This window comes from Pungitius pungitius, chromosome 14 (genome assembly GCF_949316345.1).
Source record: "Pungitius pungitius chromosome 14, fPunPun2.1, whole genome shotgun sequence".
Lineage (NCBI taxonomy): Eukaryota > Metazoa > Chordata > Actinopteri > Perciformes > Gasterosteidae > Pungitius > Pungitius pungitius.
The window spans coordinates 11,227,246-11,250,023 of record NC_084913.1 but is presented as its reverse complement, the minus strand read 5'-3'; the positions used below and the strand labels follow the sequence as shown (position 1 = coordinate 11,250,023).

Genomic DNA, 22,778 nt, shown 5'->3' with positions numbered 1-22,778 from the left:
ACATTGCTTCTTCATGTATGCACGTAGATATATAAATTAAACCACACTTTAATGTCACTGCTCTGAGGCTTCCTGCACATAGTTCAATCTCCTGATTGGACAGTATTTCCCCGACCAGCACTTCCACATAATGGAGAGGTCTAACGTCTTAACAGTGCAACGAGAGTTAGGAAATCATTTTTGAGGAACCAGCTGTGTTTCAGAATACACTGGTGGATTTCCGAATAGCTGGTTAAAGCCAATACCAGTGAGCACAAGGGAGGGAGGAAGAAGAGTTTTTGCTTCTGCAGCCTGAAGGAGGTGTTGATGTTGATACCAATCAGGAAGCAACAGTTAAAAGAGAAGAAGAGAGAAGAAAGGCACTCCAGCTGATCCAGAACGCTGCAGCTGGAGTCCTCATGGAGAAAACCTGTTGGTTGATAAAGCCCTGCATGGTTTAGAGACTAAATACATGTGTGACCTGCTGCTGCCTCACAAACTCACGCTGAGCTGCGGCTCTCAGCTGCTTCAACATGAAACCGAAGACTTTTAAAAAACTTTTGCTGCGGTCTTTAGCAGACCCAATGTTGATCAATGTCCAGCATTTCACTACTGTGTTTTAGTTCTTAAACTGCACTGCAACTGCTATTCTCTTTTGAGCCTGTTGAATGTTAAAATGGTTTTTTTATTGTTCCTAAATGTTCTTAAACGTTTTTAAATTTCCTTTTCTCTCACTACCAATTACCTTGGTGTTGAGATGTGCTCAGGTGGAGCTAATTAGCATAATTCCGGGAGCAAGACGACGCCTCCAACGCGCCTCTTCCGGTATTTCTATAAATACAGCTCAACCCACTCTTCTTGTTCTCGAGTACGCATTCTGAAAACCCCACCCTCCCGACCCCTTTTCTTTTTCTTTTCTTTTCTCTCCCTCCTGTTTCCAACTTTTCGTAGGGCCCTGAAGGGATCTGCCGTGCGCCGTAGCTCCCCAGAACCCATCCGATCGACCAGACTAAATCACTAAATCACTAATCAATCACTCGCATTGAACGCCTTCAGTGGATGCCGTGGTCTCAGCTAGTGAAACGGGCCTTGCGTTGCAAGTAAAGCAAAGCTAGTAAAGTTAAGACAGTGTGAACAAAAGGTAATAAAATCCGATAAAAATATGATTGAAAGGTATAATGGGAGGATAATGTAATGTAATGAGAGTTTGTTTTTTATAACTAGGTTGGAAAACTGGATTTTGTCTCATTAGCTAAAGAAAACATAAGAAGTGAAGGAGAGAGTGTTTTTACTGGCTTCCAAATATAGCTGCGGGTTGTATTTACATGTATTTACGTGTGTGTGCGTGCGTGTGTGTGCGTGCTCGCACATCTGTTCGTAATATGGCAGCACAAAAGCAGAGATTTACTACACCAGCCAACTCATATATGGCTCATTAAAGTCTGATAATGTCAAACCAGAACTTAACACAGAGCTGTGGACCTGCTGTCAACACACACACACACACACACACACACACACACACACGTTCACAAATAGACACACACACATACACGATTCGACGGGCTTTAAAGGCCAAAGCTTACAAAGTAGAATAAACGTGGTGACCTCATGTGAGACTACCCTGTATATGAGGACAGGATATTGCCTGCGGCAACATTTATTCACGCACACACACACACACACACACTTTCTCCCTGATTTCTGTCACCTGGAGGCTGAGGAGAACAACAGGACCTTTGGTTATAGGCCGACACGTCAAGAGTACAAAGACAATGGCCGCAGCGTGTATGACTCACCGGGCCACAAAGACACACACACACACACACACAACGTCCCTTGGGTTAGGCTTAGAAAAGAACATTCCCTCATTATAGCAGCATTTCAAAGGCGCAGTGCGAGCACTGTGCTGTTACTATGGCTCTGGCTGGCTGCGAGCCTGGACCTTCACACCGACTCCTGTCACAATTTATCATACTAACACACAGACCCACAGCCTGGCACAGACAATCACACACACACACTAACGCTGGCAGACAGGGATGTCAATACATCACACACTTGAAAATGATAAATGGACGAGGTGATAGAATATCAACTGCGGGACATTAAAACGTGGAAAGAAAAAACTCAACAGTCTAAATGGGTGTGGAGGCGCTTTATATAAAAGTGATGAGAGTGAGTTCCAGATCTCAACGGCTGATCAGGACGTAAATTATGCACTTTTGATGAAAGAGCTGTAACTCGGTAACATACTTTAGGAGTTTGCACATGCCTTTCATAGCCCTGAAAGTATCAGAAAGGAATTTTTATTTTTTTTATTTTGAGAGTTGACCAGGAGCCAGTAGAAGAAAGGAAAAATGTGAATTTGAACACAGGAGTTATTTTTGAACCCCCCCCAAAAGTACAAGTACAAAAATAATCTAAGCTGGAAGGTATTTGCTAGCTTTCATAGTGTTCAAACACTCTCACAACCTTAACACTGTTGAATTTCTTCGGTACAAGCTGTAAATGAGCATGTGTTTGTTATTAGCCAAAGGTTCTGTGGTTACAGTCATTGTTGTAAAATGGTGAGGATGATCTTCTGTTCTCTGACTTCTTTAGCATCACACAAGGGTCCGATTGTTTGTAGACACCCTTTGTAGAGGTAGAACTAATCATCCATGATACATGTAATAAATTCATTACATTTATTTTCAGTATTTATTTAATTAGAAATGTGTTTTCCTCCTCCAACAAAAACACTAAACAAAGCCAATACAAGGAGCAACAGAAGAACAGAGGGGTCAAACTGAAATGTATGGACTGGATGTTATCATCATCACTACTGGGAGTCAATATGAAGAATGAGATTCTCTGCAATGAGAGGCTGTGTAAGGTAGGTCAGAGTGAGGCCAACTACCTTGTTAGTCCTGCCTTATCTGGAGTAGTGCAACACACACACACACACACACACACACACACAATTTTCCAACAAAAAACGAAGTCAAGTCCTCGTCTGCCTCAAATCCCTCATGCATTTGGTATGACAGCATGATGTATGCTGCTGGGATGTCTCATTGGCTCACATCTCTGCATGCATGTGTGTGTGTGTGTGTGTGTGTGCCAGTGTGTGTGTGTGTGTGTGTGCCTATTCCCGTAAAAGTTGAGAGGGGAGTAAATGGTATTATGTTAAGTTGGCGTGTGGATGTCTTTCTTCTAGCATTAGCTGCCAGTAAATACTTCACATGTAAAAGTGTGTGCGTTTCCATATAGAATGAGGAACTGTGATTCCACATTTTCCAGTCAGAGTTACTGAGCTCCTGGCAGGCAGAGTAGGCAGACACACAGTCATCCTGTCGGTATACTGCCAAGCCTCACATCTGTATGCCGTTAGACACACGTATGCAAACAAACACACACACAGAGTTTAAAATGCATTCGGTCACAAGACACCACACTGACACCTCCGCATGCTCAGTTGGGTGAGGAGAGAGATTTATTACTCCCACACAAACCACTCACACAACTTTATGGACCTAACTGACTGCAATGGCTAAAAAGGTAGGAGCATACTTCAGTAAACCCTTCACGGATACATCAAGTGGATTTCGAATTCTCCAAAAGAGGCAACTTTAGAGTCAAGAGCTTGAGTTAATTTTAGAACAATGTATGATATAGCTGTCAATCATACAACTGAAGATGTGATTTTACTGCAGTTTGCAACATTCTCTATTTTCTTTATTAGCCTTGATTACTTGTTCAAATGTATTCCTGTCATCTTTGCTTTAGGCCTCTTTTCTAATTCCTCTTCCCTGGAAATGTACTGTATGTGCACACACACACACACACACACACACACACACGTTGTGATCCCTCAGAATTCTGCTCTTGCAGCAGCAGTGACAGTGTGTGACTGCTGGCCTTTGAAGTCAGGAGTCAGTAAACCTCTGGGAAATTGGCTTCACCTCATCTCCACCCCTCAGCCAGCAAATGAAGAGCAGCTTCCCAAAAAGGCCTCATTAGAAAGTCAAGACAGAGGACCTTCTGGTTATAATGATCTATTCAAAAAGCCTTGGGGCCTTTGTGTCAAGTTAAGTCCAGAGTGTGTTTCATCTTCTGGAAAATACTTGCTCATTTCGAAAGCATCAGTCATTTGTACGTGTCTTTAAAAAAGCTTTCCATCTCTTCAACTCTCACTTTTTTTGCCCAGTAACAGTGCACTGTTTGGGATTAGGACTCTGGGTTTTAGCAGGGGAGGTATTCAGACTTAAAAGAGTGGAATCCAGGAAGTCCATCATACTTAGGGACAAATTAACTAGACTTGACATTTCTGGGAGAGAAAAAAACGTCACGGATTTGACTTAAAACACCTTTTCTCTACTAGCTGCTTGCACATCAAACACTCACAAAAAACACAGAAATCCACATTGGCGAGCATTTTTCTTCCCCTCAAATGTTTGTCCCCAGTTACAGAATGGCTCCTCTTTTAACCCCTAATGTGGCAACAACGTAGTTCTGACAGCAAGGTGCATTTTAGGTTCTTACAACATGACCTTTGAAGGCCGTCTGACAGTGAGATGATGTTGTAGGCGTCTGGGGAGGAGATCGTACTGAGGGCGATGCTGGCGTCATTAAGTGAACAGCCTATATATAAAGCAGATAATGTCGCCCGCATTCCCCTGATTCAGCCTCCATGACGGATACTTGCCTCGCCAGGGGGTGAATCATAACCCACTTTCTGCACCTCACCTGCTTTCCCCCTTTACACCCCCGCATGCCCGAAAGTGAGCCACGTGATCCCCATATCTTTCTATGATGCACCTGGATGGGGAGGGAAATTGGATTGGATGTGGCATCATGTGTACGGATATCATTTAAATGTAGAAATATTGTGAGCAAGTCTACGAGAGTTAGTCTCCAGAAAGTTGACCTTCCAACGTAAACCCACCTATAACTATGTCTATTTTAGTCATGAACGTTTATCCATGTATGCTCGTGTGTGTTCATGTGTGCGACTTTGTCCTGCTCTGTGTGTTTTGGCCCCACAGCTGTGGGAGAGCCTTTATCGTCAACAACAACACAGTCCCAGCCCGGGTCCCCGAGGACCCGAACTCTAAAAGCCCCCCTGGTTCCCATGAGTGCACGGCCCATGCACTGAGTCACTGGATTGTTCTGGTATGAAACGCTCTACAGTGTTGCTACAAATAAACCCAGTTAAAAACAAAAAGAGTTTTAATCACAAGGTTACCATGATGAAATTACAGTATACTTACACACACGGGCCACATCAACGTAGTGAACGTGAAGTTGGTCCCGTCGCTCTGCTGCTGAGATGAAAGCTTCAGATCTCAGCCTTTAATCAAGATACAATCACAAGGTCTGAGAATGGGATTGTATTCTGATTGTAGCTAAATTTACCTTCGCCGTTTGTTGACTTTGTGAACGCAGTGGGATTTCTGATGACCTTACGATCTACTTTCATTATGAATATAAGACCCCAAAAGTCTGTACCTTGATAATATAGTATGTTTCTGTATGATACATAGTTCATTAATCATCTTTGAAAAACAAGATGAAAAAGCAATGACTCAATTTGGTTTTCTTTTCCATTAAACCTTTTGAAACAGTCAACTAATTACCATATTTACAAAAATGTAAAGCACGGAAAACATCAAGTTAACATTTTGAATAACTTAATTTGAATAACACAGTATCCTTCTGTGTCACCATTTCATGTGATTGAAGCAAAAGTGAGTGATCCACAGGCCTCTATCTACAAAATTCCCTTTTTTCCTGTCCCCTCTCCTGTGACTCCCCTCCAGCCCGTGGAGAAATAAAAGACTGCATGGGCGAATGAGCAAAGCCCAGAAATACTACGAAAGATTGTACAACAATCAACAAAGGGGAGAAGATGGAGGCAGAGAAAGGCAGAGTCGATGGGGTGTGCAGGTGATGTGGCCACAGCTGCAGCTGTGCAACAAGCGGCCTTTGATTCACCGCAGCTCAAACACATCACCTCGCTGATGAAAGAGCGCCAGTTGTATCAAAGTACCACATGGAAGCTCTCCCACGCATGGCGCACTGACACACACACACACACACACACACAATAATGCACTTGCAGTGGAGAGTGATCTCCGAGATGTTTATACCAGCATTATAAAAGGCAAAAGGTGCTTAGTCCTTTCCTATAGTCTCATCGCACACACACAAAACCAGCCATTTAGTCTGGATCAGTCAGACTCTGCTGTTTCCCCCCTGAGGGGCCTGCACCCGAGGGAGGAAGAAGAGGAAGAAGGGCGGGTGAGAAAGGTGTTGTCGGGGCAGTCTGAAACTATGCTCCTCGTACGTGTTTCCATCCGACCGTCGAGGGAATTTTGAGTAAACTCCCCAACAAATATAAAAAAATCAAAATGCTAAAATTCTTCGTTCCAAACAGTTGGGCTTAAGTGAATCAACAGGCTTCCTGGTGGAAAAAAAAACACACCCACAGGAGAACTTGACAAGCTGTTACTGTCTTTTACCATCAGCGAATGTTGCGCATATCACATTCGTCCATCAGTGACCAAAGCAGAGACAAATAGATGTAATTATAATGTTCTTGCACGGATCACCATACGGGCAGATTAACTGGGAGGTTTTCTGATGGACGACATTTCTGGGATTACAATGGAGCTGAACAACAAGACGCATTATGCCTAACCTGTCATTTTAAAAGGAATCCACTTAAGTCTGAAGACTGTTTTGCCCGATTGGTTGGATGGGATCTTAATTGTAGCCTTGCTTTAAGTCGGCAGAGAAGGGGAAGTGTCTCTGATGCCTTTCCAAGACATCAGGAGACGAGACGAGACAAAGAAAGAAAGAAAAGTCCCCCCTGTCCGTGGATTGCGAGGCTCTCAGCTCTCAGCACGACTCGGCTCTAACTACAGGTTGGAGTTACCCCTCATCTGTTTGGTGTCGGTGTACGTCTGTCTCACATCGGAGGGATCCAGCTCTCAGTCTGTAGCCATGGAAACCACAAGGATGTAACGCTCGGGATTATAGGAAAGCGATGGTATATTTTACAAATGCCACACGTGTACAGAAAACTCAAGTCACTCAATTTGTCTCAAGGCCTGAGCTAGCAACGCGTCTCTGGGTCTTAATAAAACTTTTAACGGAAGGCGAGTTGAGCAGCACACTCATAACGTCCGGTGGAGCCCTGCTCCACATATCCCCCCAAGAGCGGCTGTGGGCTAAATAGGAAATCAAATGGTTGGCAACGTGACCTATTTACTTAACACCTGTTTACCCTCCCCGCCCTGTGTTGCCCTGCCTTTACACAACCCAGCGGCCTTCTGGTAACGAGGCTGCCGCATCAGCTGCAGATACTTAACGCTAGAATTACAGGCTCTGAGTAGCACGCCTCTGAGAACCAGTCAAGTTGTGCTTTACATCCGTGTCTGTCCAAAATGTCATCACCTCATTATTTTATCATTAGTCATTTGCGTGAAATTGTCATCAATAGCATATGAATTCTTGACGAAATGGACGCTTATGCCCAAATGTGGAAAAAAAAAAAAAACTTCCAGGCATTCTTAAGGTATCGTGTTCACGAGAACGGGCCGGATGGATACGTCCGAAAACATAATCCCTCGGGGCACAGCTGCCGCCGGCGCTGTGGCATAATAAAACCTCTTCCCGGGAACTCTAGGCCATAAAAATGAAACCAACCCCTTCGAGATTTAGCAGTCCTAGCATGTACGCATGATACGTATACATTTGATCTCCATATTTCCCTCCCTTTGTGACGCTGTAGACTACCTCGCGCAGCAGAAATGCTGTGAAACAGGGGGTGACAACGGTAATACACAGACGTGATCAGTCGAGTGGAGGCCGCCTGCCTGGAGGCAGACGGACCATTTGCATTCAGGTCCGCTTGGTCGAGCATCGAGGACGCATAATGGGGAAGACGAGAGAGAGACGGTGAAGACAGCAAAGCCAAAGATTGAGAGGAAGAAAGAAGCCCTCGGTGACACCGAGAAGTGAAGGATCGCCGTCTTTAGCAGTGCTCGCCGTCCACAGGGCAGCAAACACAGCAGTGAGCAGATATATAGGAATGCATGCACGGGTTTCTATGAAATGATGGTGTGTCGCAAAGTCAGTTACACTGAACTCCACCTTGCTGTAGACACACACACACACACCCACAAACACACACAATCACATAGCCACTAGCGGTCAGACTGGCAGGCAGGAGGGAAGCTTGAGTGTGTTTGGATCTGACCAGTACACCGTACACTGGATGCCAAGAATCCACCGCACACACACACACACACACACACACACAACAACACACTCATACCACTGGTTTGTACAACCACAGCCTTCGGGCGTGTGTGTGCGTGCATATATGTGAGTCTACGCGCACCTCGCATACATGCTCAAGTGAGCGTGAGTTTGACCTTGTATTTGTGTGTGTGTGTGTGTGTGTGTGTGTGAGCCACCGTGTTACAGTGCCCTCTAAGTGTCCGCATGGGAGCGGGGAGTTAGACACACAGTACAAACAATGATGGGACTCTGGCTGGTGTTTACTGACCGAGATAAAGGCTGTCATTGCTCTCTCACCGCCACCCCGCTGCACTTCCTCCTCGTCCAACCACGAAGAGGCAGAGACGCACTCAAGCCTCGGCAATGTCACAGCGATCCTATCTTGCCAATAAAACCTCTTGAAAGGATTTTGATTCATCTGAGCGAGGAGGGGGGGGGGGGGGGGGCAGAGAGGGCACACTGATGAAATAGGGTCATTTTCTCCCCCCTCCTCATCACCGCCTCCCACCTCACATGCCGATGTACTTACGGCTCTGCATAAACCTCCAAGATGCTGGATGATATAACAAACGGGAGAAAGTCCTGAAATAGTCTTTGCCGCTGTTCTCGATGGTGCACAGGAGGTATTTTTGTATTTTTGTGGGAGAGCAAATTACCAACGTTGGATCAAATAATCTACGTCTTTCTGCTAACTTTTCTCTGGGGTTTTTTGTTGGATTACTGTCAGTTTCTGTCTGCTCCCTTCCCTTTATGTCTCATTCCTCTCTTTAACTGGAACCCCCCCCCCCCCCCCACCTCTCCCATTCCTCTCAGCCCCCCTCTCTCTGCGGTAGGCAGTGAGACGCATGGTCTACCCACACTGACCAATAAAAAAGCAGCCTTCTGCCTCCGTCATTTAGTCAGCCTGTCTGTTATACAGCTCAGGATGTTGCAGGCCGGGACACCCCACTGCCTCAGCGGGCCAAAGCACAGAGGGGCCGCTCACAATGTCACAGGTCTGGATCCCTCGTGGCCTTACTCGCTGTCTTCCTCGTGTCTTGATTCTGTGTGCCCATCTTTTTACCCGAGGGGCTACTTGCACACATTTACACCTTGAGAAAGTACAACCACAGGCTCTATAAACTGAAATGCTATTAAACACATCCTAATGCAGTGCAGGCTTTATTTCCATGCACTGCAAGAGAGAACAAAACCGAGGAGAAGAGTTAACGAGAAGAGCAGGAGTGGTAAAAGGAGCATAAAAAGCCAGCAGTAAAATATTTTTAGTTTCGGACCCATTCATGTCTCAAACCGGTGCCATGAAGAACCACACTGCCATGACTATGAATGGTACTGTTACTTAGTTAGTACTCTCTTTTTCTCTTGGCAAGGGTCCTGTCACTGGAGGAATGCCTGGTTCAGTCATATGTGTGTGTGTGTGTGTGTGTGTGTGTGTGTGTGTGTGTGTGTGTGTGTGTGTGTGTGTGTGTGTGTGTGTGTGTGTGTGTGTGTGTGTGTGTGTGTGTGTGTGCATGGAGTCTGGACAAAGGGAACCAGTGTGGACAACAGAACACAATCAACCACTCAATGGATAGCTATTAACTCATCGCACACACACACAAACACATGCAAACACACACACAAATTCCGCAGTCCATGGACGAGAAGCAGTGACATTCAGACCCGAGCAACCTATCAGAGCGCTTTTAGCACAGCCACAATGGAGCCAGTCAAGGAGGAGCTGAGGATGACGGGAGATCTGTAAATCAGTGTCCAGCTCCTCATCCCTGTCACACTAATCTTGGCCCTCCCTCACTCCTCCTTTCTCTCTCCCCTTCCTGCTTTTTCTCAGGGTGGGTCTCTGAGTGGTTAAAGGTGGTTGGAAGAGGCCATCAGGCACAGTCCACCTCCCACACGCTCATGTCTGAATCACCCCATTGTGGGCCGGGTTTGATTCCCAACACCCTCGTGCAACTACCATGTCAGCTGTTTTTTTCGGCCCATGTTAGAATGGGCACTGGCGAAAAGGGATTGGAGGTGATTCGCGATAGGTCTAGGGTATATGGACGTGACAATGGCAGAAATGTACTTGTTCTAATCCCTGACTCCTGTTAAACTCTTGACCCTTCACTAAGCCTCACCCACGCAGCTACCATGGAGCCCACACGGTCACTGACTCCCTGGATTATCTCATTCCTGCAATTTCTGAGAGGGGAAGATAGAACAGTCTATGAACTGCATTCAAAGTATGTATCCAGGATGTCGAGGCGAAAACCGGCAAAGATGAAAAATAGAAGCTCACAAGTCCATGTGTAAAAGTGAAGACCATCACATGGCGACCGACACAGACAACGATTCAATTGGGCAACACTTCCTGTGAAGCCGGGTGGGTCTTTTCCAGAGAATTATGTAATCTCCATTATCCCCAAACATCCTACAAGCAGAAGTACACTTTGTTATTTGGACTGTTATAACGTATCAATATCAAAGAAAAGGAAACATAGTGAAAGCAATTTGGGCCCCATCACTCACACCCACTACTTACAAAACTGACTAGTCGTCACCCTTATCTAAACTTCCCCCTGGAAGCGTAGCCCTCGTTTATGGTTTACCACAAACCACGACATGCCAGAAACACAGGTGAAGCGCTTGTAACGTAACTTCAAAGCATCTCCCTCTCATGTGTTGTAGTTTCCTCTTCTCCATTCCTCTGCATCACTCACTTTCTCAAGTGAGTCAGCTGCCTTTGTCGATGTCGTATTCACCTTCACGCATCTCTCCATTGCAACAATGGCTTCGGGAAAAGAAGGTTGGCAGCATGAGTGTACCTAAAAGGAACCTGATAGAGAACCTCGTTGACCTTTCGACAAAAGACAGTGACAACCAAGCACAGCATGTGATCTCGTCTTATTAAGATGCAGCTCCCTCCTCCCAACACACAACCCCCCCCCCACTTCTCACTATCACACTCGCACTTCCCCTGTCACGTCTTCATTTTTAGCAGCTGGCAGTGTTACATGGAATAGGAGACGACCACCCACCCACCCACACACACACCCACACACCCACACACAACATACACACATATGCTGCTGGGAAAAGTGAATGACTGTGTCACTAAAAGTGCCATAAAGCTGCTAAATACAATAGTGCCTTATGTGGTGCTGTGATGAGTAACTCACAGCTTTTGTGTTGCTGTGTGTGTCTCTGTGTATGTGTGTGTGTGTGTGTGTGTGTGTGTGTGTGTGTGTGTGTGTGTGTGTGTGTGTGTGTGTGTGTGTGTAAACACGTGCACACCGAGGCAGGCGAGCACATGCGGGTGCCCAGAGCCGCATAAATCACACCGTGAATCAATTAGAAAGCCTAAATGTGAGAAGTCCTGCAGCACTTGTGGCCTGGTACACAGCGTAATGCTGGCATGACTTTAGACGCACCACACCCAAACAACTCAGACACACACACACACAGAGACAAACCTGCAGACACACACATACACACACAGAGAGGGTGCGGTTGTGAAGTAACTCATAGTTACACATGAAAGTAATCCAAAAATGAAACATAATTAAGATGTTTTTGCTGGATTCAGTCTTCTCCTTAATGCGTCTCTCTCTGTTAATCATTTCATTGCCGCCCACATGAAAAACACACACGTGCAGACAATTTGTATCATTCACATACAGTGGCAGTCTGACAGAGACACAGTATCGGGGAGATGCTGTCCTGACTTAACCAAGGAGGTCTGTTTCTGTCCACACAGTTTTTCACCTTACAATCCATCACAACTACATAACTCGGTTTTATTGATTGCACTCCTATTGTGTATGACGCTGCGTGTCTGTGCTGGTTTTGCTTTATGGATTCTTTTTTTTTAGGTCTGTCTCTGTCGAATTTAAGTAAAGAGGCAATTTTCTTGTGTTCCAGCTTACGTGATTGGAAAACCCTGACAACTTTAACTATTAGGCTACCACATCTATACCCAACTATAAATGGTCTATGACTTAAATTGAGGTAAATTGGTAAAGACAGAACCACATACTGCACTCTGCGATATGCTTATTGGGCGTACATCCTGTGAAATTTTAATCATAGAACATTCATAATGCCAAGTTCCTTTTGTGTGCACACGTACTGGGCAATAAACCCATGTCTTTCTCCCCTAAACCATTACTCCACCGCATCAGGACACTCCAATATATTCCGACAGGATACCGTTGCTAGGCGCTTCCTGTCCTTCTACACCTATGTGAGAAATTGGATGAAACCCAGATTAATATCACACATGCATGCACACTGTTGCACACACGCAAAGTGTTCCACACAAAGCTCGGGAACAACAAGCACCCGTGAAAAGACGCACATCTGTGAGCGGCTGCTGCGATACATGAATGCAGTTCCAAAACATTACGTTTCGTTTAGCTGACGCTTTCATCCCAAGTGACTTACAATAAGTGCATTTCAACCATTGGGATACAAGTTCTAAAGAACAAGAAAGTGCAATTTCACCAAATAAGCCAATTTCACAACTTGTTATAGATAAGAGCCATTATATGTTTGTTAGTGTTTTAGTCAAGGTACAGTCTGATCGGACCAAACGGACTCGGTGTCTGTCGCCCAAATCTGCCAATCGATCCCTCCACAAAGCGACCATTCAAACTTATTTGCAAGTTTAAAATAAAAACTTCCTTCGCTATTTGTGGATGGAGGGAGAGGAGAGGCGAGAGGAGAAACAGAGCCTGTGACAAGAAGATAGCTACAGCTATGTAGATGGTTACAATTGTAACCAATCAGTGGCCTTTCAAAATAGGTAAGAATAGGAAAAGACAGCATCAAGAATAACAACTCGGGTTGGTTAGCACCGAAACCCTTTGCTATGAGAAGTCAAACCCAAAGTACCGCTGAGGAGGATGCCGACTGGATGTCTGAATTTACTCATTTCCACACTGTGGGTTGAGATTAACACACAGAGTAGATATCTGGCCCCGAGCTGGTTGAACATCATGTTTCACAGCATTGTTCTGCATCAGTCCATCCATGAGGAAAAGTGAGAAACACACTTTTGTCTCTGTCATGCAAAAGTAATAACGGTTACAAGGACCCTTCTTTCCTTTGTGCTTAAGGACATGTACAGGTTCCAATTGAGTAAATGGAAAACATACCATAAGCCTGTTAACTACAGAGCCGATATCAAGATTATCTTGATTCTTATTGAGATAATATTATAAAACATATCCTAGTAGTATGTATTAAGTATGTATTATTGTACCCATCCTACTGCCCAAAACCCAAAGATGATCGCTCTCTGTCTCCCTCGCTCTAACTTCCCCACAGCTCATGCACTGCAGTCTTTGTGGCCTTCTAAGAGTCAGTGTCTTCCAGGCAGGCTCAAGTTACGGCAGACAAGATCCTCTCACCTCCTCTCTGTCTCTCTCTGTCTCGCTCTCCCTCTCGCTCACTAACTTTCAAGCATCCATCACCGGGGAGTAACAAGAGAGAGGTCTGTTGCTCTTCTAAGATATCCTTCTCTGACTCATTCCTGCCATTCTTCAAGGTCTATAAGAGTGGGGAAAAAAAAACAAAAAAACACACAGCAAAAAAGACCTGTCATCGCACAGGTCCTAGGAGTCCCTGCACTGCCAAAGTGCCCTTGGCCATCATCAGCTCACCTAACATACGTACTAGGTAACATGTGCAGAACTTACTGAATCAAGAGCAGATCATATGAAGAACACAGATTCACACAACTTAACTAGTCAGTGTCCGCATCAAGGAGAACAACAATTACAGGTCTGCGGTGGTTAAAGGGTCATCATTAAAAGAAGAGACGCTAAGCTGTCTGAAGATGAGCTCAAAGTGTGTGTGTGTGTTTAGGTGTGTGTGTTCCATCTATTCTTGGAGAATTCCAGAGGGGAGACCCTGTGACTGACCCCCACCTCACAGGATCTGAAAGGGTATCACCAGCACACACACACACACACACTCACACACACATAACAGTGGCACGTAAGATATAATTCACATACACACAACAAGAGACAAATGATGGGCGTGTTGAAGGGCACATACACAGTTGCATGCAGGCAGGCGGATAAAGCATCTGTAAGCTCCACATGTGTATGGTAGCCACTCCTTTCCCTTCCTATTTTAAATGCATGTTTCTAAATGCATTTGCGCGTTTAAGTTTTTTTATTTTTTATTTCAATACCTCGCCCTCTGCTATTCAGCACATTGGAAGAACACCGACTAAACTTAAAAACAATTACCACGCCCTTAAGACCGATTAACTTGATATTGTTTTTTTTCAATTACACTGAATAGTGTAAACGGAATAATTTGTGTTGCGTAACCAAACACAGTTCACCTTGAGTTTAAATCTTAAACAACAACACGGGGTTAAAGCTGTTATAAAAACACTAAAATGAAGATTCCGGTTAAAGTGAAAAAACAAAAAGGAAAGGTTACCTGTGCATCCTTCGAGGAGGCTTTTTCTAACAGATTATTTGACTTCACTCTCACGTCATATAGCTGGTCGCCCCCCCCTTACCCCCCCCCTTCGTGATCCGCTATGGACTGCGCCTGCAGTCCTCAAACTTCCAGTGACACAACGAGAGGATCCCCCCCCCCCCCCCCCCCCCCCTCCGATGCGAAAAAGGGAAATTCTTCCACAAACACGCCTTTAGTTGTCGTGAGAACCTGCGGCTGACGCTCCAGGCGGCGCCCTGCGACGCACGAGCCGGCGCGGGGCGCGAGACACACGGGGGGAAGTTTCTAAACACAGCGAAGCGAACACACTTATTGTGATGCCATCTCTTACCTTTCTCTCTCTCTCTGTCTCTCCCTTCCTCCCTCCCTGCCTCCCCTTCGCTGCTCCTTCAGCCGTCTCCAAACTCTGTCACGACGAAGCTCGCCGCAGACTGCGGAATCAAAGGAGCGCGCGGACCGCTCGCTCCAACGTGCGGCGGCTCCGTGTGGGAATACGTGTGCGCGTGGGGTTTAGCGGCCGCGTATGCGTGCGGTGTGCGTGCGTGTGAGAGAGTGAGTGTGTGTGTGTGTGTGTGTGTGTTTGAAGGGGATTTGGGGGGGGGGGGGGGGGGGGGTGTGACAGCTCATGGAGAGAATTGGCCGAGAGAGGAGAACCGGGGAACTTAGGGGGAGTTCCCGTTAACAGGCGGGCGGGGCGGGGGCTCGAGTGGAGTGACAGGCCGGCCGGTCTTTGGGTGTACGGCGTTGTTTAAATTTATATTCAGCGTTCACCCGAGGTAACAAAGTAAAAATAAAATAAATAAATAATACGAACAAAAGAAAAAGACGTGCCTTTCACATTTGTGTTAGTCTACTGGTTTAGAGTAAATATGGGCTTCTTTTTTCTGATCGGAAGCCTTTGTCACATAACATGCTCATCATAAAATGCTCCTACAATTGCATTGCTATTAAGATATTAAATACAAAAACGTTACCCAGACGATAGTTGACCATAAAAGTAAAATAGGGGAAGCATGTATGTAAATTTGTGAAACCAGTTAATTGTGCTATTTTTTAGCATTTCGTATTAGAAATCACTAAATCTTACCAAATTGTTGGAGAATTATTTTCATACATTTACTTTTTCATTCATAAACTTCCTCTTCTACCTCCTCCCAAATTTTTTCATTTCTTCACTGTGCATAATATGAAAACATATCTCCTTAATAACGAAATATTTCAACTGTGTTAAGCAGCCTTTACAGGAACCTTGCTTGATATCCATTCTAAACCAGCAATACTGCTCATAAATGTCTACTTTAATCACAGGCGGTCACTCAATCACAATTTACTGTTTCAAATAATACCAACAAGAAAACATTTTCTGTGGTCCATAATGATCTTAACATCATTGTAACAACCACAGTGTAGGTGAGCAATATTTATGCCTTGAGGCTCTTTCAAGGATTAATGAATTATGAATTGTAAAAGTGAAGTAAGGCGTTCCCTACAGGCAGCTGGAATCGTTGAATCACACAACCTTTGGTGACGTATAAGACTGCTCTAAATCAGTGTTTCTATGGAGACCAGGCAGTCAACTTCAGCACAGACTGCAGATCATGATATTGCTTTCATGAAAGTAAACAGGTGCCTGGAATGTTTTGTGTTCAGTGATCAAAATCTGCTACGTAGCGACTCCCATGATGACCTCTGCCATTAGAGGTGATGGGACTCCTCTGTCCTCCAATGTTATCAGGGGCAGTTGGGACGCCGGCGCCACTTGATCGTATACTTGAAACCGCACTTTTAGCAGATGACCCAAGAGGTAGAGGGGGGGGGAAGCTAGTTTAAACGGGAGATGGCCTGTGGTTGGGCTGTTGGTGGTGTGAAGTTACCGTGCTGATGAGTGAGAGTATGGACCTGCTGATGGACGATGTATCGTGGATTTGATTTACAGCGCCCAAGGTCTTTACACACACTCACTCAGAAGCGAGATCCCTCTACAAATCCTGATGGAATGTGTCTCCTATAACAACTCACTGTCACAAGGCCCGCATCAAATGACAAGAAGGGCCTTTCGGTGTGTGTGTGTGTCTAAATATTCCTTGGACTTTGTAATGCGCGTGGTTACATGCTGGACAGTACCTTGCTTTGTCAACCATTACAGAAAGAGGACAAGACAAGAGGACGTTGCAAACATTGTTAACCACTTGCAGAAAGAGTCGCTGGTGCCAATAAAGCCCAGAATGCAATTATATCCTGCATCTATTTTAGTCGTCCATGCCCAAGAACAGTTCCCAGACACATGACCCCGCTGACAAACCAAATGTGCAGCCATAATGCTGGCTTATTCAAATTTGAAAAAAATAATAATAATTTAGCAAAGAAATATTTGGATTTTCTTCTTTTAATCTTTGTGCTTCTACCAAAATATACAATTGAAGATTTCTGTGTTGGTCACAGCATCAAAACAATAAATAAAACAAAACAGAGGACATATCTGTCCAGGAATAATGTCCTCAATGCTCTGGGTAAATTGATTATTAGAACAATTGATGTGGTCAACCAAAATGGTTGTCTCTGCAAAGACATGTTGCCATTAAACATTTTAAATACTATTAATGCCTCGGTTAAGCCTAAACTTAGTTTGGACACATCCGTTCAGGTAAGCGCGGCATCTATAAAGATGCCCTTAAAAAACGAAGTTGGTGAGAGTAATGCCAATTAAGTCAGCCTAGGCAGCTAATAAAGAGAGTAAATGCAACTTTAGTGTGCTACCTTCCATGAGACCGATACATACACTGCTGGGGAATGGCTTTGTTTTTATAATAGGCGTTAACAAGCCTTTGTGAGTAAGATCTGAGAAGTTAATAAAAAAAGAAAAACACCGTGACAAAATTTCCAAAAAGGATCGAGCTGAGAGCGGCAGTACGCAGCTGAAAAACCATGGTAGGAGAGCAGGCTGGAGGGGTAAAGCCAAAAAGCAATGGCGGCGCTGACACCTTTTGACAAAATGGAACAGAGCTTGTCACTCTGAACCTCACACTACGAAACACACGTACACACATGTATGTGCTGTGCATGAGAGCTTGCCTGCAGGGCAACACGGCATCTGGATCCAAGCTGCCGCTGAAAGCAACAGATGCCAGAAATACGCCATGACATACAAATCCAAAGATAAAGAGGTCACACACACACACACACACACACACATCACAGTTCAACTATCCATGTTGACATCTTGCAGACAGAGGTAAGTTTATTACAAAGCCGCAGTTAATACGAGCCTATATCTGCATGTGCTTTTTCACAAGGTGACCCTCTCGCCTGCACATGTGTGTGTGCTCATGGTCAGCAGACTGTGCCTTTGCATCTTTGTGTGTCCCTGTGAGTTTGGGGTTTTGTGTCCGCAGGGAGACGTCAGTGAAAGGGGAAGAGTTTTATTAAAGTGTTACGTGATACCAGCTGTCTAAACTGCCCCCCTTCTCCACAGCGAGAAGCTTTCTCCCTGCGGATGCACTGCAGCTTCTCAACATCTCAAGGTCCTCCGCTGCAAATCCTGAGTTTGAAGCCACTCAAGCTATACGAATTAGTTCCAAGCAGTCCCACATGCCCCATCCATAGATGCCACAACTGGCAAATCGCTCAGATATTCCTCTTGGGGACTGAGAAGTCGACCTGCACCACATGTGTGTTTGTCTGCCTATTTATGTGTACACCTCCTCTGGTTGCTGCATCAATCAGACCCGTCCTCTACCGCAACAGCTGCCTCTTGTCAACATCTCTCTCTCTCTGCAGCTGAGGGCGAGGGGAGGAGTGCAAAACCGCGTTGACCAGCCTCGGTTCTGGCTGGGGAGGGGGGGGGGGGAGCGTGGGGATGGGGGTTGGTTTGGTTGACAGAACATCAGGATCCCATTTAAACCGAGGCGGCTCACGGGACCGTGACCGGGCGTCGGCTGAACATGCCAAGGAGGAAGTTCGAGGTCAAAAGTGTGTGTGAGAGTGTGTCTGTGTGCATGCTTTTTTTAATCCACGTTTAGCTGCTATGCTAATGCCCGCAGCCGTAGTAGTTATGCTGTGTTTTCTTTAATGTGGTTGTTATTATTTGCCACCGTTGCCATTGAAGAATCTTAATGAGGTTGTGTGTGTGCGTGTGTGTGTGTGCGTGCGTGCGGCCAAAACACTTCAGCTCTCTGAAGCAGAACAGTACAGCACTGTCTTCGCGCAACTCCAGGTTAAAGGTCAGGGCTGAAGGCATGCGACTGTCCACATCAGTCCCCATTTGACACTGGACCGTGGAACTGTGTCCGTCCAGGCCCGCACGCCAGCCTGATGCTTTTTCCAAACTGTGGGATGCGCAGACTGAGGAAGCTGATGTGCTATTCATGGTTGGCTACAGTGGATGGATTATACCACATCCATCTTTAAAAGGCCAGGATCCCCAAGGGACCAGTGGAAAACTTGAGTCTGACAGTAGTTACACATGAGCTGGAAAGACTCGGTTGAGAAGGGAGGGGGAAGGGTTTGACTAAAGACTGGGGAGAGAAATTGTGGAACATGGTGTTTTCTCACCTCTGAATCAACATAACATTAGCAGATGTTGTTTTCACTTTCACCATCTCCTCCTCTCATTTACATTAATACGAACCCGTTAATTGATTCTTGAAGAAACTGTTAGTCACAGCTCTCCGCTTGTGGTTATATTGTGTGAGCATTTAATACGGCAAAAAAACATGACTCAGAAAATACTTTTATAAATATGTATTTTTCTGTTGTTATACAAACTGTATGTATGTGACACAAATCTACAGACAGTCTACAGAGATTCTGGTATCACTGTGAGACTGTATGACAATGACAATGCTAATATAAAAATAATGTATTGCAGGTATCATGCTTTCAATGTTACGCATTAGTAGGGCTGAGGCCGATGGGAATGTTATTTGTGTTTTTTTTATCAAATTGGACAGAAATTTGAAACAATGATGAAGCTTTATAAAAAGTTATGGGATCACCACAGTTATTACATTTCACCCTGAGGAAGGGAATACATCAAGGGACCCCCAGAGGCAGTAAAGATTCATCCGCTCTAAACCATTAATGTCTCAACACAATTTCGTGGTATTCCGTCAAACAAACTAAGCACCGCGCAGACGCCGCAATCCCAAGGGCATGGCTAAAAATCTAAAATCCATCTATCTTTGTATGTATTCCCACAGTAAAGGAAATAAAAAGCATGTTACACATATGTTAATGGCTGAGCACCACATGTTAATTCAGTCATTGTCATCATTATATTGTGTCTCAAGACTCATTGCAACATAGCTGGGGCCGCATGTAACGGACACATCGGTTCGTCAATGTGCTTCAGTGTGTCAATACTCAACAAGCCATCAGAAAAAGTCGGTTTTCTACCATTCCCCAACATGCTCTTGCTGTAGTTTGATGGAAACTATACGAGCTGATGAAGCCGAATGCTGAAGAGCAGAGACGTTAAAACTGCAACACAGATAAGAATTCAAAACGAAATGATTTCACTCCTCTGAGATTATGACTGTGTGTCTTCTGCATCAGAGCACGTTGCCCTGGACCAGATAAGAACACTGTGTGCTTGAACGCCTCCCACCAACAATAACATGCCACCCAGCACAAATCCCAGTCGGCTTTGTTCCCATTCTTTCAGATGTGACACCTTGTTTTGCAGAGGGAAGAGTAACAACAGGTTGTAGTTTCTCATTTTAAAAATAGAGTTTGTGTTTAGACGCAGCACACCAACTGGCCTGCGGTCCATGGCCTTTCTGACAAACCGAAATACATTAATGTCATGGGTTGGTTGCGGTTAGTTTATGGTAAGATGGTAACAGTTTATTTAATCAAATGTTAAAGCAAAGTTGAACTGTTGAATATTGATGAAAATCTTTTCCAATTTTCCAACTTATCACACCTGAGATGCCATGAAAAAGTAACTTTTCCAATATGACTCTTTGCACCGGTTTCCCGATGCATAGAAATGTTCACATATTTGGGCAGAGCCTCAACCTATTCATAGTCACAAAAATCTCCAAGGTACAAAGTAGCAGAAACGTTTGAAATACTATAAATACTGTGACATTTTATAAATACAGTATGAGCAAAGGTACCATCATTTTACCACCGACTCGGGTTCCGCTTTCTATAAGAGGAAGGCAGTAATGCAACTTTTACTCTACTTTTTCCAGTTGCTACATTGGCAATACGTTCATGAACGACTAAACAAAGCCTGGTTCCTCTGAATCATGATCTACGAATTCTTTGGAAATTCATGTAGACAAAAAAGACTGCAAAGGCCTCTCTACAGGATGTAGATGATGCTCTGTCCTGGTGGCAATTGTTGGACCTCAACAGTGTTGCTTCATGAGATCAGAGAATAGCAAACCTAACAACTAACTGCAGCCTCCAGTTTTAGTAGTTTCCTCCTCGAGAAAGAGCCTGTGGTCTTTCTAGATTCATGCCAGCTAGATTTGAGTTGAAATATCTTGTTATGCTCCTTTTTTTGAACTGGGTAAAAGCAGTTACACTGGTGGCGGGTTGTTATAAGAAGTAGTCTTGTCTTCTGATGAATTCCCAAGGCCTTTTTCACACCAGCCTTTTTAACTTGCAGTGGCAGGAAAAACTCAGGCTTAACGATGACATTGTTACATTCAAGGGTACACTGTGTTCAGGCAGGGATTCAGCTGGTAAGTATAATTCAACAAACATTTACTTTGCATCATTTCCACATTTGCTTCTCCTGCTGTGATTTGACTTTTATGAAAATAAAGGCCCTTTATTAAAGAAGAGGTAAAAACATCTTTCAGTGTCTTCGGAAAGAGATTAAAAAAAAACTAAGGAGGGGCAAAGACGGAAAAGGTTAATGCACTTAACTGCGCTCCTGACATTAACCAGTTATTCATGCTCAAACACGTGCAAAGGCCCGGCGTCAAGCAAGAGGCCAGACGGGACCGCCTGTAATGGAAAAGCTCCGTTTCTGCAATGAGCGTTTAGTCATGTTGAATGACCGGCCATAAGTGTATTTCCAGTTGGCGGCACAAGAGAGGCCCTCTCCCTGCCCTCCATACCACAGACTGGAGGGGGGGGGGGGGGCGCCAGACCGGCCCACAGGAGGGTGGGGGGCAGCAGAAAGAGGGGAATTTAATGCAAACTCTTTGTGCCACACACACACACACACATATCTCACATCAACGTTTTAGTTTTAGCTTTCTTAGGAGACACGCTCATTCAGACGGCCTTTTGGATAGAGAGCAAGTTCAGCATCTCTGTTGTCCGATGAAGACGTGACACCTTTTAACAGTGGAATAAAACATCAAAACGTGTATTTTCATAAAACATGTATGTGATCCTTTATCAGGAGTTCGCATTTAGGGTGAATTTGCTCATCTTCTTTCTTGTTGAGGGTTAAATGAGAAAATTGGGATGTCTGTATAGTCAATATAAAGCAGCAGCAGCAGCCTTGTTTTGAAGGTACAGGTTCAGATCTGCGTAAACACCTGCAGAGCTAAATGGTCTTTCATTTTCAGATAGATTTATTATTATTTTTATTTTATTTATGGACACCTGCAGCCACGAGGACCCTATTCTGGTCTTCCATGGCTCTAATCTGACATGGTCGAGTGGCCGAATAGCTGCTTTGTTTTGGAAAACCAGTCCGGTGCAAGGGCTCAGATCCTCATCAGCTGGGAGGTTTGTTGACATTCTGTCAGGGCCTCCTGAGACAGACAGCAGCCATTTCAAAGTTAAACCGTGGGAAGGAACAGAGAGCAATAAATAGCACAGAGGGAGAGAGGGAGACAGCAAAAACTGAGCCCCGTTGTCTGAGATGCATGACAAGTCAACCTGACCGTGGAATTCTAACATCCTGATTTGATCCCAGATCTTTCCTTGAACTCAAGTGTTCTGCAAGATTATTTGTTGTACTTGTAATTGTACTACTAAGTTAAGAGGTACAGGGATCAATAGTCTGATCATCAGCCAGCGATCATGAGTTTGATCTCTATCCAACAACTTGCCACACTAATTCATTCCAGTAA

General features: G+C 44.7%; 1 protein-coding gene across 2 annotated transcripts in view; it reads right to left on the bottom strand.

Moving 5' to 3' along the window:
- The window catches only part of ppp2r3a (protein phosphatase 2, regulatory subunit B'', alpha), a 46,870-nt gene extending 31,575 nt beyond the window's left edge, over positions 1-15,295 (bottom strand). Inside the window, exon 1 of one of the 2 annotated variants that reach the window (XM_037486525.2) lies at positions 15,065-15,295. The gene's annotated coding sequence lies outside the window, so the exon portion shown is untranslated. Of the gene's footprint in view, positions 1-14,712; positions 14,782-15,064 lie in introns of those variants that run through there. The other variant, XM_037486526.2, reaches the window with a different exon arrangement.
- Between the last annotated feature and the right edge of the window lie 7,483 nt (positions 15,296-22,778).